Genomic DNA, 13,268 nt, shown 5'->3' on the forward strand with positions numbered 1-13,268 from the left:
TCTCACACACTCCACACTTTAACAAACACCCCTCTCACACTCCTTCTCCCTCATACACTCCAACCCTCACTCTCACACTAACTTCTCCTCTCTCACACGTTCCCACTCTCTCTGCTTTTTCCCTTACATTCACCCCACTCTCTCACACCCCTCTCTCTCCTAGACTCCCCCCTCTCTCACACGCTACCCCCTTTCTCACCATCATACTCTCACACACACTCTCCCCTCTCTCTCATACTCTCCTGCCTTTCTCCCACTCCCACTCTCTGTCTCAAACTTCCCCTTCTCTAACACTCTCACACCCCTCTCTCTCTCTCTCTCTCACAATTTTCCCTGTCTCTCACACTTTACTTTTTCTCATACTCTCCTCTCTCACACTCACCTTCTCACACACACCAATCTCCCTCTCACCCCTCGATCTCAGACACTCCCACTTTCTCTCTCTCACACACTCCCCATCTCTCTCTTCCCCCTTTCTCCCTCACCTGCACCCCTAAATCTCTCACAAACTCCTTTTCTCTCTCTCACACACCTCCACTCTCTATCCTACTCTCTCTCACCCCAACACTCTCATTCACTTTCTGCCCCCTCTCTAATACTCTACCCCTTATCTCACAGCTCTCTCCCTTGCTCACTCTCCCCCTACCCCGCTCTCTCACACTCTCCTCTCTCACAAAGTTCCCCCTCTTTCTCACATTCTGCCCCCTTCTCTCTAACACGCTGCGCCTCTCTATCAAACTCCCCCTCTCTCACACTCTCCCTCCTCTTTCACACCGATATCCCTATCTCTCACACTCTACCCCTTCTCTCTATCTCACATACTACCCCCTCTCTCACACTTTCCCTCTCTCTCACTCTCTCTCACACTCCCCATCACTCACCCCCTCTCCCTCCCACACCCCTCTCCCTCTCTCTCAAACACTCCTTCTCTCTCACTCCCCCCTCTCTTCCACACTCATCCCCTCACACACTCCCCCCTCTCACACACACCCTCCTCCCTCTCTCTCACACTCCCACCCCTCTCTTTTTAACACTCCCCTTTCACACTCCCCCATCACTTTCACCCTCCCCCCTCCCACACACTACTGTTACTCTCCTCCTTCTCTCTCACACTCCTCCTTCTCTCACTCACTCCTCCCCTCTCTATCTCACACACACACATCTCTCTCACACTCCTCCTTCTCTCACTCACTCCTCCCCTCTCTATCTCACACACCTCTCTCTCACACACACCCTCTCTCTCAATCTCCCCCCTCCAACCACCTCCCACTCTCGCCACCACAACCTCTGACTCTGCCTCCCCCTCTCCAACTTTGCCTCACCCCCCCCAGGCCCTACCTGTGGAGTGGTGTTGGGGGGTCTCTGATGTCCCTGTACTCCCCACATGTCAGCTGCCCTGTATATATACACTTAACCCTTGCCTCTCTCCCACAGCTGGGGTGGGCGACGGACAGATTCCATACTGGGCAGTAATACTTATCAGCCTGGCTGCTGTCCTGGCAATCCTGATACTGTTCTGCCTCATCTTTTCTGTAAGTGTGTGGCAGCGGCAGCGGGGATTAGGACAGGAGGTTGTGTGTGCAAAGGGAGCAGCGATTAGTACAGGATACTGTGCGTGCAGAGAGGAGCAGTGATTAGTACAGGATGCTGTGTGTGTAGAGGGGAGCAGTGATTAGTACAGGATTCTGTGTGTGCAGAGGGAGCAGTGATTAGTACAGGATACTGTGTGTGCAGAGAGAGCAGTGATTAGTACAGGATGCTGTGTGTGCAGAGGGGAGCAGTGATTAGTACAGGATACTGTGTGTGTAGGGGGTGCAGTGATTAGTACAGGATACTGTGTGTGCAGAGGGGAGCAGTGATTAGTACAGGATGCTGTGTGTGCAGAGAGAGCAGTGATTAGTACAGGATACTGTGTGTGCAGAGGGGAGCAGTGATTAGTACAGGATACTGTGTGTGTAGGGGGTGCAGTGATTAGTACAGGATACTGTGTGTGCAGAGAAGGAGCAGTGATTAGTACAGGATGCTGTGTGTGTAGAGGGGAGCAGTGATTAGTACAGGATACTGTGCGTGCAGAGAGGAGCAGTGATTAGTACAGGATGCTGTGTGTGTAGAGGGGAGCAGTGATTAGTACAGGATACTGTGTGTGCAAAGGGAGCAGTGATTAGTACAGGATACTGTGAGTGCAGAGAGAGCAGTGATTAGTACAGGATGCTGTGTGTGCAGAGGGGAGCAGTGATTAGTACAGGATACTGTGTGTGTAGGGGGTGCAGTGATTAGTACAGGATACTGTGTGTGCAGAGAAGGAGCAGTGATTAGTACAGGATACTGTGTGTGCAGAGGGGGCAGTGATTAGTACAGGATACTGTGTGTGCAGAGATAGTAGTGATTAGTACAGGATGCTGTGTGTGCAGAGGGGAGCAGTGATTAGTACAGGATACTGTGTGTGCAGCGGGAGCAGTGATTAGTACAGGATACTGTGTGTGCAGAGGGGAGCAGTGATTAGTACAGGATTCTGTGTGTGCAGAGAGAGCAGTGATTAGTACAGGATACTGTGTGTGCAGAGGGGAGCAGTGATTAGTACAGGATACTGTGTGTGCAGCGGGGAGCAGTGATTAGTACAGGATACTGTGTGTGCAGAGTGAAGCAGTGATTAGTACAGGATACTGTGTGTGCAGAGATAGCAGTGATTAGTACAGGATTCTGTGTGTGCAGAGAGAGAACAGTGATTAGTACAGGATGCTGCGTGTGCAGAGAGAGAACAGTGATTAGTACAGGATACTGTGTGTGCAGAGGGGAGCAGTGATTAGTACAGGATACTGTGTGTGCAGCGGGGAGCAGTGATTAGTACAGGATGCTGTGTGTGCAGAGCAGCAGTGATTAGTACAGGATACTGTGTGTGCAGAGGAAGCAGTGATTAATACAGGATACTGTGTGTGCAGAGAGGAGCAGTGATTAGTACAGGATACTGTGTGTGCAGAGGGGAGCAGTGATTAGTACAGGATACTGTGTGTGCAGAGTGGAGCAGTGATTAGTACAGGATACTGTGTGTGCAGAGAGAAGCAGTGATTAGTACAGGATACTGTGTGTGCAGAGAGAGCAGTGATTAGAACAGGATGCTGTGTGTGCAGAGAGAAGCAGTGATTAGTACAGGATACTGTGTGTGCAGAGAGAGCAGTGATTAGTACAGGATACTGTGTGTGCAGAGGGGAGCAGTGATTAGTACAGGATACTGTGTGTGTGCGCAGAGGAGGCAGTGATTAGTACAGGATACTGTGTGTGCAGAGGGGGCAGTGATTAGTACAGGATACTGTGTGTGCAGAGAGAGCAGTGATTAGTACAGGATGCTGTGTGTGCAGAGGGAGCAGTGATTAGTACAGGATACTGTGTGTGCAGAGAGAGCAGTGATTAGTACAGGATACTGTGTGTGTAGAGGGGAGCAGTGATTAGTACAGGATACTGTGTGTGCGGAGGGAGCAGTGATTAGTACAGGATGCTGTGTGTGCAGAGGGGAGCAGTGATTAGTACAGGATGCTGTGTGTGCAGAGAGGAGCAGTGATTAGTACAAGACGCTGTGTGTGTGTGTGTGTGTGTGTGTGTGTGTGTGTGTGTGTGTGTGTGTGTGTGGAGGAGGAGCTGGTATTAGTACAGGATGCTGTGTGTGTGTGTGTAGAGGAGGCGCTGGGATTAGTACAGGACGCTGTATAGTGATTAGTACAGGATGGTGTGTGTGTGTGTGTGTGTGTGTGTGTGTGTGTGTGTGTGTGTGTGTGTGTGTGTGTGTGTGTGTGTGTGTGTGTCGAGGAGGAGCTGGGATTAGTACAGGATACTGCATAGTGATTAGTACAGGATGCTGTGTGTGTGTGTGTGTATGGAGGAGCTGGTATTAGTACACAATGCTATGTGTGTGTGTGTGTGTGTGTAGAGGAGCTGGTATTAGTACACAATGCTGTGTGTGTGTGTGTGTGTGTGTGTGTGTGTGTGTGTGTGTGTGTGTGTGTGTGTGTGTGTGTGTGTGTGTGTGTGTGTGTGTGTGTAGAGGAGCTGGTTTTAGTACACAATGCTGTGTGTGTGTGTAGGTGCTGGGATTAGTACAGGATGCTGTGTGTGTGTGTGTGTGTGTGTGTGTAGGTGCTGGGATTAGTACAGGATGCTGTGTGTGTGTGTAGGTGCTGGGATTAGTACAGGATGCTGTGTGTGTGTGTGTGTGTAGGTGCTGGGATTAGTACAGGATGCTGTGTGTGTGTAGAGGAGCTGGTATTAGTACACAATGCTGTGTGTGTGTAGGTGCTGGTATTAGTACACAATGCTGTGTGTGTGTGTAGGTGCTGGGATTAGTACAGGATACTACATCACCCGTTTCACACTGTATACCCCCCCCCCCTCCCTCCCAGGCCTGCCTTCTCTGCCGCGGTCCTGCATCCCGCTCAGGCAGGGGGGTGCGCTCCTACTTCCCCCACCTGGCATTCTGGTGGAGCGACGCAGAGCCGGCCGGCAGCAATGCCCAGTAATGCCACACTACACCCCTGCACACGCCGGCGGCTCCCACCTTCTGCGCCTGCCGACGCCGCAGCTCGAGGGACGTGCGGTATCTCAGCTTTGAACGTGCCACTGACAGCCGGGCCACCTCCTCGCCTCGGCTCCCCAACTCCTGATTTATCCACATGTGAACTGTAACTGTGAATTGATATTAAGGGTGTGTGTGTATGGGTGTGTATTAATATATATATATATCTCAACCCCCTTATAACGCGGTGCTTGGGGTCCAAAGAATCACACCGCGTTATAAGCGGATCGCGTTGGAAACAATGTACAATTGTATGCGTTGTACAATAAAGTATTTAAGACGCCAATAATCGTGTTGTAAAGTATTCATAAATATACGAAAATTGGAAGCCACGTGTACATCGCGTTATAAGCGGATCGCGTTGGAAACAATGTACAATTGTATGCGTTGTACAATAAAGTATTTAAGACGCCAATAATCGTGCTGTAAAGTATTCATAAATATACGAAAATTGGAAGCCACGCGTACATCGCGTTATAAGCGGATCCGCGTTGTAACGGATCGCGTTATAACGGGGTTGAGCTGAATATATACATACATTTACATATATATGTGCAGTATATACTGTATGAATATGTAGAAAAAAATATGTGTACACATACACTATACATACATTTCGATAAATACTGCATATTTAAAAAATATTTGTATAAATGTATGTATTTATATAAATGAGTGTATATACACTTTCATTTAAGTAAGTAATTAAATAATTATATATATAGTATATTTTATATATATGGGACACTTTACAATGCATGTACAGTACATTATTACTGGAGGCACATCACAAGAATAGCACTTCCTTAGTATTGTCTTTTTGAACTGGTTCTCCTGGTTCGGAGGGTGGTGGAGATAAGTGGTGGGTGCTTTTCTCTATAAGATCTTTGTGTATTCATGTGGGACCTGGGTGCGATATACTGTATATGTATGAATAAAGTAAAATGTTTTCCAGAATCTTCTGGCGCTTGTATTCATTTCAACTTGGAGTGTTAAACCTGTATATAACTATAGATTTGTGATAGACAGACAGACAGAGAGAGACTGCAGACAGACAGACAGAGACTACAGACAGACAGAGAGAGAGAGCCTGCAGACAGACAGAGATAGAGAGAGAGAGAGAGAGAGAGAGAGAGAGAGAGACTGCAGACAGACAGAGAGAGAGAGAGAGAGAGAGACTGCAGACAGACAGAGAGAGAGAGAGAGAGACTGCAGACAGACAGACAGAGAGAGAGAGAGAGAGAGACTGCAGACAGACAGACAGAGAGAGAGAGAGAGAGAGAGACTGCAGACAGACAGACAGAGCGAGAGAGACTGCAGACAGACAGACAGAGAGAGAGAGAGACTGCAGACAGACAGAGAGAGAGAGAGAGACTGCAGACAGACAGAGAGAGAGAGAGAGACTGTAGACAGAGAGAGAGAGAGAGAGAGAGAGAGAGACTGCAGACAGACAGACAGAGAGAGAGAGAGAGAGAGAGAGAGAGAGACTGCAGACAGACAGACAGACAGAGAGAGAGAGAGAGACTGCAGACAGACAGACAGACAGACAGAGAGACTGCAGACAGACAGACAGAGAGACTGCAGACAGACAGACAGACAGACAGACAGACAGACAGACAGACAGACAGACAGACAGACAGATAGATAGATAGATAGATAGATAGATAGATAGATAGATAGATTGATAGATGCAGATAGATAGATGCAGATAGATAGATGCAGATAGATAGATGCAGATAGATAGATATACAGATAGATAGATATACAGATATACAGATATACAGATATACAGATATATAGATATACAGATAGATAGATGGATGGATGGATGGATGGATGGATGGATGGATGGATGGATGGAGAGAGAGAGAGAGAGAGAGAGAGAGAGAGAGAGAGAGAGAGAGAGAGAGAGAGAGAGAGAGAGAGAGAGATAGATAGATAGATAGATAGATAGATGCAGATAGATAGATGCAGATAGATATAGATAGATACAGATATATAGATATAGATAGATAGATAGATAGATAGATAGATAGATAGATAGATAGATAGATAGATAGATAGATAGATAGATAGATAGATAGACAGATAGACAGATAGATAGATAGATGCAGATAGATAGATGCAGATAGATATAGATAGATACAGATATATAGATAGATAGATAGATAGATAGATAGATAGATAGATAGATAGATAGATAGATAGATAGATAGATAGATAGATACAGATAGATAGATAGATAGATAGATAGATAGATAGATAGATAGATAGATACAGATAGATGGATACAGATAGATGGATATAGATAGATAGATAGATAGATAGATAGATAGATAGATAGATAGATAGATAGATAGATAGATAGATAGATACAGATAGATGGATACAGATAGATGGATATAGATAGATGGATATAGATAGATAGATCGATAGATCGATAGATAGATAGATAGATACAGATAGATGGATATAGATAGATAGATAGATAGATAGATAGATAGATAGATAGATAGATCAAGAAACACAAATCACAGACAAGCAATATCCAAGCACAGCAACAATAGAAATATTCAGTAGAATACCAAAAAATGGCCATTTGGATGATTTTTTTTTTTAAGTTACAAATAAATGATAAGAAAAAACACTTGAATGCAAATGTAAATTAAAACGGTGTTATCGTTATTAGGAATAATATTATGTGTATTATCATTACTTAAGGGGGGTGACAGGTGAGCACAATGGCCATGAACGGTGGGTGAAATGTAGGATCATAGCAATTCCAGGCTGGTACCCTTGGCATGACATGTAGGACGGTGTATTGCCCCGGATCTGCCTGAATGGCACCATGTGCATTATATGTGAGTTAGAAGGTGGGTTCGTGAAGAGGCGATTTATTTATTTATAAAATGTGTTACCAGGAAGTAATACATTGAGAGTTACCTCTCGTTTTCACGTATGTCCTGGACATAGTTAATATGACAAATAATACATGGTTACAAGTACAGTTACATAAATTAACAGGGTATACAATATATACAAGACATTGCATGCACAGTTAAAGAAAATATATATTATGGGCGTGTGAAACAGTTACAGACCAGATTAAAATGTGAGACAGCCTTAGATTTGAAAGAACTTAAACTGGTGGTGGATGTGAGAGTTTCGGGTAGGTTGTTCCAGTTTTGGGGTGCACGGTAAGAGAAGGAGGAGCGGCCGGATACTTTGTTGAGCCTTGGGACCATGAGCAGTCTTTTGGAGTCTGATCTCAGGTGATAGGTGCTGTATGTGGTAGGGGTGAGGAGCTTGTTCAGGTAGCTGGGTAGCTCGCCCAGAAAGTATTTGAAGGCGAGACAGGAAAGGCGAACTTTGCGCCTAGACTCGAGTGATGACCAATCTAGTTCTTTGAGCATTTTGCAGTGATGTGTGTTGTAGTTGCATTGGAGAACGAAACGACAAATTGAATTGTAGAGGGTGTCAAGTTTGCTAAGGTGGGTTTGGGGTGCCGAGCCATTAACTATGTCCCCATAGTCGATAATTGGCATTAGCATCTGCTGTGCAATACGCTTTCTGACCAGCAGACTTAGGGAGGCTTTGTTCCTGTAAAGTACACCTAGTTTGGCAAAGGTTTTGGATGTCAGGTTATCAATGTGCATTCCGAATGTTAAGTGGGAGTCAAACCATATGTCCAGGTATTTAAAACTAGTAACAGGAGTTAGGGTGGTGTTAGCATTGGTTCTGACCTGGAGCTCAGTCACTGGAAGGTTTGCACCATGCTATGAGATGTGGGTAGGATGTAGTGTTATAAAAACCACAGACTGAGACCCTTGGCATGAGGCATGGGTTGGAGGTAGTATCATGGAGATGCAAGGATCACCCCATTAGAATTAAGTATGAGTGGGATGAACACATTTCAAATATATATAGACATACAAAAACGCATTAGACGCTCAACACTAAAATATTTTTTACTACACAAACGAGTACACAAAATGATGTTATCACAAACGACAATTTAATTAACCTTCCAAATGCAGGGTTTATACATACCTCCCTTTGAAGAACAAAAATCGAGTTTTTTCTCCACGTCAAAGTAAAGGAGCATTTCTCCAAACTTTTCCGAAAATGATCGAGGATGACATCGAGAGAATAAATATTAAAACAAACCGTAGAATAATTAATTTGACACAAGAAGAAAGGAGTGCTTTGAAGGAATTGTCGAAAAATGTAAAAATAGTCATTAAACCAGCGGATGAGGGGGAACGGACACTATTATTGGGTATGGAAGATTATCTAAAGGAGGCATGGAGATGGTTAGGAGACAAGGATACATGTCAATCTTTACTTAAGGATCCAACCTCCACTTTCTTAATCATTTGATTATATTTTTGGAGGAAGGATTAAAGAAAGGCATTTAAAAAAAAAAAAAAATATTGAGTATATTAAGAATGATTATCCGAAAATACCAGTCTTTTTTTTTAACTCCGTAATGTCCGTAAACATCTGACTAACCCTCGTGGGAGACCAATAAATACCCTTACTCAAAATGTATCAGCGTGTATTTATGCTCATTTGGGAACGTGTGCCTCCTCTCTAATGTGCGAGATACAACCCACGTTCTGCAATTTTCAGGTAATATAAAATGGGAAGAGGATTACTATTTAGCAACCTGTGATGTTACATCACTGTATATGTGCATTGATCACAAATTAGGATGTGAAGCTACTGTTTTACACATATCCTTTAAAACTATGGAGAGATGGAACCCAGACAGATAGACTATTTATTGCGAGGGAATATCTTTTATCCTCAATCATAGTTATTTCTGGTTTGAGGGCACATTCCATTTGCAGATACAAGGCACAGCAATGGGCACCAGGTTTATGCCAAGGTATGCCAACCTATTCATGGGTTGGTGGAAAACCAATGTATTTGGTCACACCCACTTGGCATGAAACTGGTACTCTGGAGAAGACACATCGATGATATATCCTTATTTGGATGGGCAATGAAGCAAGTCTCATTTTTGGGAGGAAACATAAAAATTATAAGTTGTGCAATATCTACCCACAAAACGTTGTCTCCAGTGGGACTAAATATTGAAGTAGTCCTACAGTAGCTTCTCTTATATGAATTCACCATTCCAGTCTTATATAACATCTGGCCTAGCAATGTATATTTTTAACACCGTTAAAATGTATTTATAATCTTTGTTAGTTTATTTATTTATTTTAAGAAAAACCACAGTCTATAGCCCCCTTCTTTTTTATTTAGTTCATCCCTTCATTTTGCCTTGTGTTCATTTTAGGATTGCATTGCCTTCTTTTCCATTTGAAGATAAAAAACATTTAGATCTGCTATTATATGCAAAATGATTGCTATTGTACATATTCAAATTTATCAGCCGGTCTTTGCATTTACAGGATTATATTCTTCTTTGTATCTAAGGTTATGTTTTTAGATCTATTGCCGTGTTGTTTATATTGTTACATATTGGTCGTTATATTAATATTGCGTAATTGTCCTTAATCGTTGTCTTACACATTGAGCCCAGAGTTTCTTGCAGTTATGACTTCAAAGAAGGATCATTAGAGAAATATTCATGTACTTCATTTAGGTGTATCTGCCCATATTATATCAGCTCTCTATATACTGTATGGTGGCTGAAAAGGAAGGTATGCATTGTTTTTTTGTTCTTCCCTCTCATTTTTAGTATATCAATAATAGTGTATTCTGGCGTCTATTGACTATATAAACTGCTTCCCTTTTTATTAAATACAAAGTCATTTTTTTTATGTTATTTATATTTGAATGTGATCAATATAAAAAAAAATTGATTTTGTAAATTTTTACTATCCCGATTTACTAATGCTATATCCTATAGTACCTTTTTGAGGTTATAGGAATGTATTTCTTTTTATAAATCGCTGTGGTCTAATGTATTGATTTTTCATTGTATATTTAGATTAGGAATTTGATTGGGTGTTCCTGTGTAATTCCCCACCTTGTTTTCCATGATATTTATTGTGACACAAATGCATCTTATTATTTCTGATTTTTTATTAATCGCTTGTCCTATCAGAGGACACTTTAAGGGTATTGAAGTATTGCCTTTATGAGAACTGATACCACTGATGAAGCCAACTCTTTGGTGAAACGCGTTTGGATTCTGAACCCGAGGGGCCTCCGTACATTAGTTCCTGCACGTGCATTGTCTGAAGGAGATGTAACCTTATTGAGAGTTAGAAATGTCTCTCCCGATTCTCAGAGCCCAGAGAGTGACAGACAGCACATGGATCTGTTCTTTCAGAGCTTTTATTCCAGAGCTCCTATCAGCTTGACTATTAGCAGAGGGTGAGGATAACCTGCCCCTCCAGATCTCCGGTGCACATGTGAAAGCGCATCCCATTTTGGTTTATAAGTGAAGAGGGAGTTTGACATTGGTCTGTGTGATTGTTAGGTAGAGGATTGTACAGGGAAGAAGGCAAGGATCAATTTACTTCCCTGGCTGATACCTCAGTAAAAAATTCACCTTGCTGTCATTATAGATAAGTGGAGGTTAAGCCTAATCCGTACAGATTTTGTTTCCCGAATTTCACTGACTTTACCCCAAAAATCCATTTCACAGTGTAGAATTCGCCAACGGATTTGGGCAGTTTTAATCCATGTGGAGTCATCAAAAGCCGCCATTGGATACAACATGTTGTGGCTCTCTAGCCCCTTGTGCAAAGGGGTAGGGTCAGGCAGGTTAACTCACTCCCTTTAGATGCACACGAGTCCCTCTTTCTTTCTGTTCTTTTATTGAAAAACAAACAATAACACCAGATAAGGGGAACTGTAGGTGAGTGGCATACTGTATGTGGGGGAGAGGTAAATTAAGAATGCCTTGTATGGGAGAGGCAGTAAGATGTGTGTACTCACAGACTGCTGGATCCAAAAGGAAGTGAGCTACTCTGTACAAACAGGATATAGTCAGGACCAACCATACAACCAGGGCTCCTGAGAGAAACTAACAGGGGTCTGTGCTGTAGTTGCTAGGCAACAGGCAAACCAGGGAGGGAAAGGAGTTACAAAACTGACAACAATGTGGCAACTTACACTGGGGAGTGCTGGCAGCCTGAGAGCAGAGAGAATACATAATCCTGTTCCAGGACACTCCCTGCCTGGTATCTGTAGACAGCACTATCTATAAACAATATATATATACTAGCTGACATACCCGGCGTTGTCCGGGATGTAAATCCGTAATAGGTAGTATTATTTGCAGGGGGGGCGTGAAAGGCAGGGGGGGGCGTGAAAGGCAGGGGGGGCGTGAACATATAAAATGCAACAACAATATTATAAGTCCATATTCCACATCCGCGTGGTACCATTTGGTACACCATTTGTGTAACGAGTGCTTACCACAAACTACACAGGACAGCAGGGCTGAGGTGTGGATGTTGACATACACCGATCTACAACCGCGCAAGCTCGTCCGGAGTGCAGAGTGGTAGTCGTATAGCTGGGTCAGGGTTGGAGAGGACAGATTGGTCGTAATACCAAAATCTAAGATAGGAGAAATCGGATAGTCGCTGCGCGGTGCCGGGTTCCAGGAGTATAGAAGGTAGAATCGTCGTTATACGTAGCCGTGGTCAAGTGGTCAGAGAAGGCAGGAGTCCGGGTACAAGCTGAGGTCAAAAATACAAGAAGCAAGACAAGGCAAAGGCAGGGCAGCAGGATACTGGAGGCAAGCACAAGTACATAAACAGAGTTTCTGCTCAGAAAAAAAGAGAAAAAAGAGCACTCCCCTAGTGCATTATCTTAGGATGCAGATGAAATAAAATGTATTTAAATAAATGTAAGGTAGATAATACACACTTACAAGACATAAAGAGTATGGGATTTGTACTTGGTACTTAGAGATAAGTGTATTAGTGCATGACCTGTATATGTTAGCATTGCTTTGTTTTTTTTGTTTTTTTTTTAGAGTTTATGCTCAGCCAGTTTGTAGCAGGGCTGGCTGAGTATTTAATGGACAGGCAGCCAATGGTAGGAAAGCACACAGCTGCAGAGTAATGAACCAGAACTGCCCATAGACATATTCAGTCCACTGGTAGGCAGGGGCGGGGGGCGGGGTGGAGTGCAGGTGTGGAATATTTGCTGATGGAGTTAACCCCTCATGTGCCCATGGTAGCTTGGCGCCTGTGCGTAGCTTGTGTGGGGTGTGCCTCACCCATGACGTAACTGGGGTGGAGCCTGAGCGAGATCCGTGCAGTGTCCCTCAGCCTGGTAGAGCGGCGCTCGTCAGATGCCTCATCATGGGACGCATCACGGGGGCGGGGACTAAGAATGGGACGTGCGGTGTCCCCCAACCTGGTAGCATGGTGCGTCACCCGTCCCGTCACAGGGTGCGTCACGGGGGCGGGGCCGACGAGCAATCCTCACACACTGGCTCCAGGATCCCCTTGGCGAGGGATGCCAAGTGGGTGCACAAGTCGAGGATAATTGGGCACTCCTTAATGTCTCTTTAGGAGTCCATAAGATGGGTGAGACCCATGAATGATAATTGGGACAACCAGATGGTGGTAGCCCAGGTCCCCAAAATCCTGGTAAAAGTTCTGGCTCCGACTGTGTCCATGAGCATTGTCAAGGCTTGTGGGAAAGTCAAGCTGAACTTGCCTCCAGGGTCATGAAATCTAGTCTGTTGGATAATTCTATCTGT

At 44.0% G+C, this 13,268-nt stretch overlaps 1 long non-coding RNA gene across 4 annotated transcripts in view; it reads left to right on the top strand.

The window, feature by feature from the left end:
* Positions 1–5,509, top strand: part of LOC142470650 (uncharacterized) — a 13,749-nt gene extending 8,240 nt beyond the window's left edge. For all 4 annotated transcript variants that reach the window (XR_012789294.1, XR_012789293.1, XR_012789295.1 and 1 more), the window contains 2 exons: positions 1,435–1,532; positions 4,392–5,509. This is a non-coding gene — a long non-coding RNA (uncharacterized LOC142470650). The remainder of the gene's footprint in view (positions 1–1,434; positions 1,533–4,391) is intronic.
* The last annotated feature ends 7,759 nt before the right edge of the window (positions 5,510–13,268 follow it).

Source organism: Ascaphus truei, chromosome 20 (genome assembly GCF_040206685.1).
Source record: "Ascaphus truei isolate aAscTru1 chromosome 20, aAscTru1.hap1, whole genome shotgun sequence".
Lineage (NCBI taxonomy): Eukaryota > Metazoa > Chordata > Amphibia > Anura > Ascaphidae > Ascaphus > Ascaphus truei.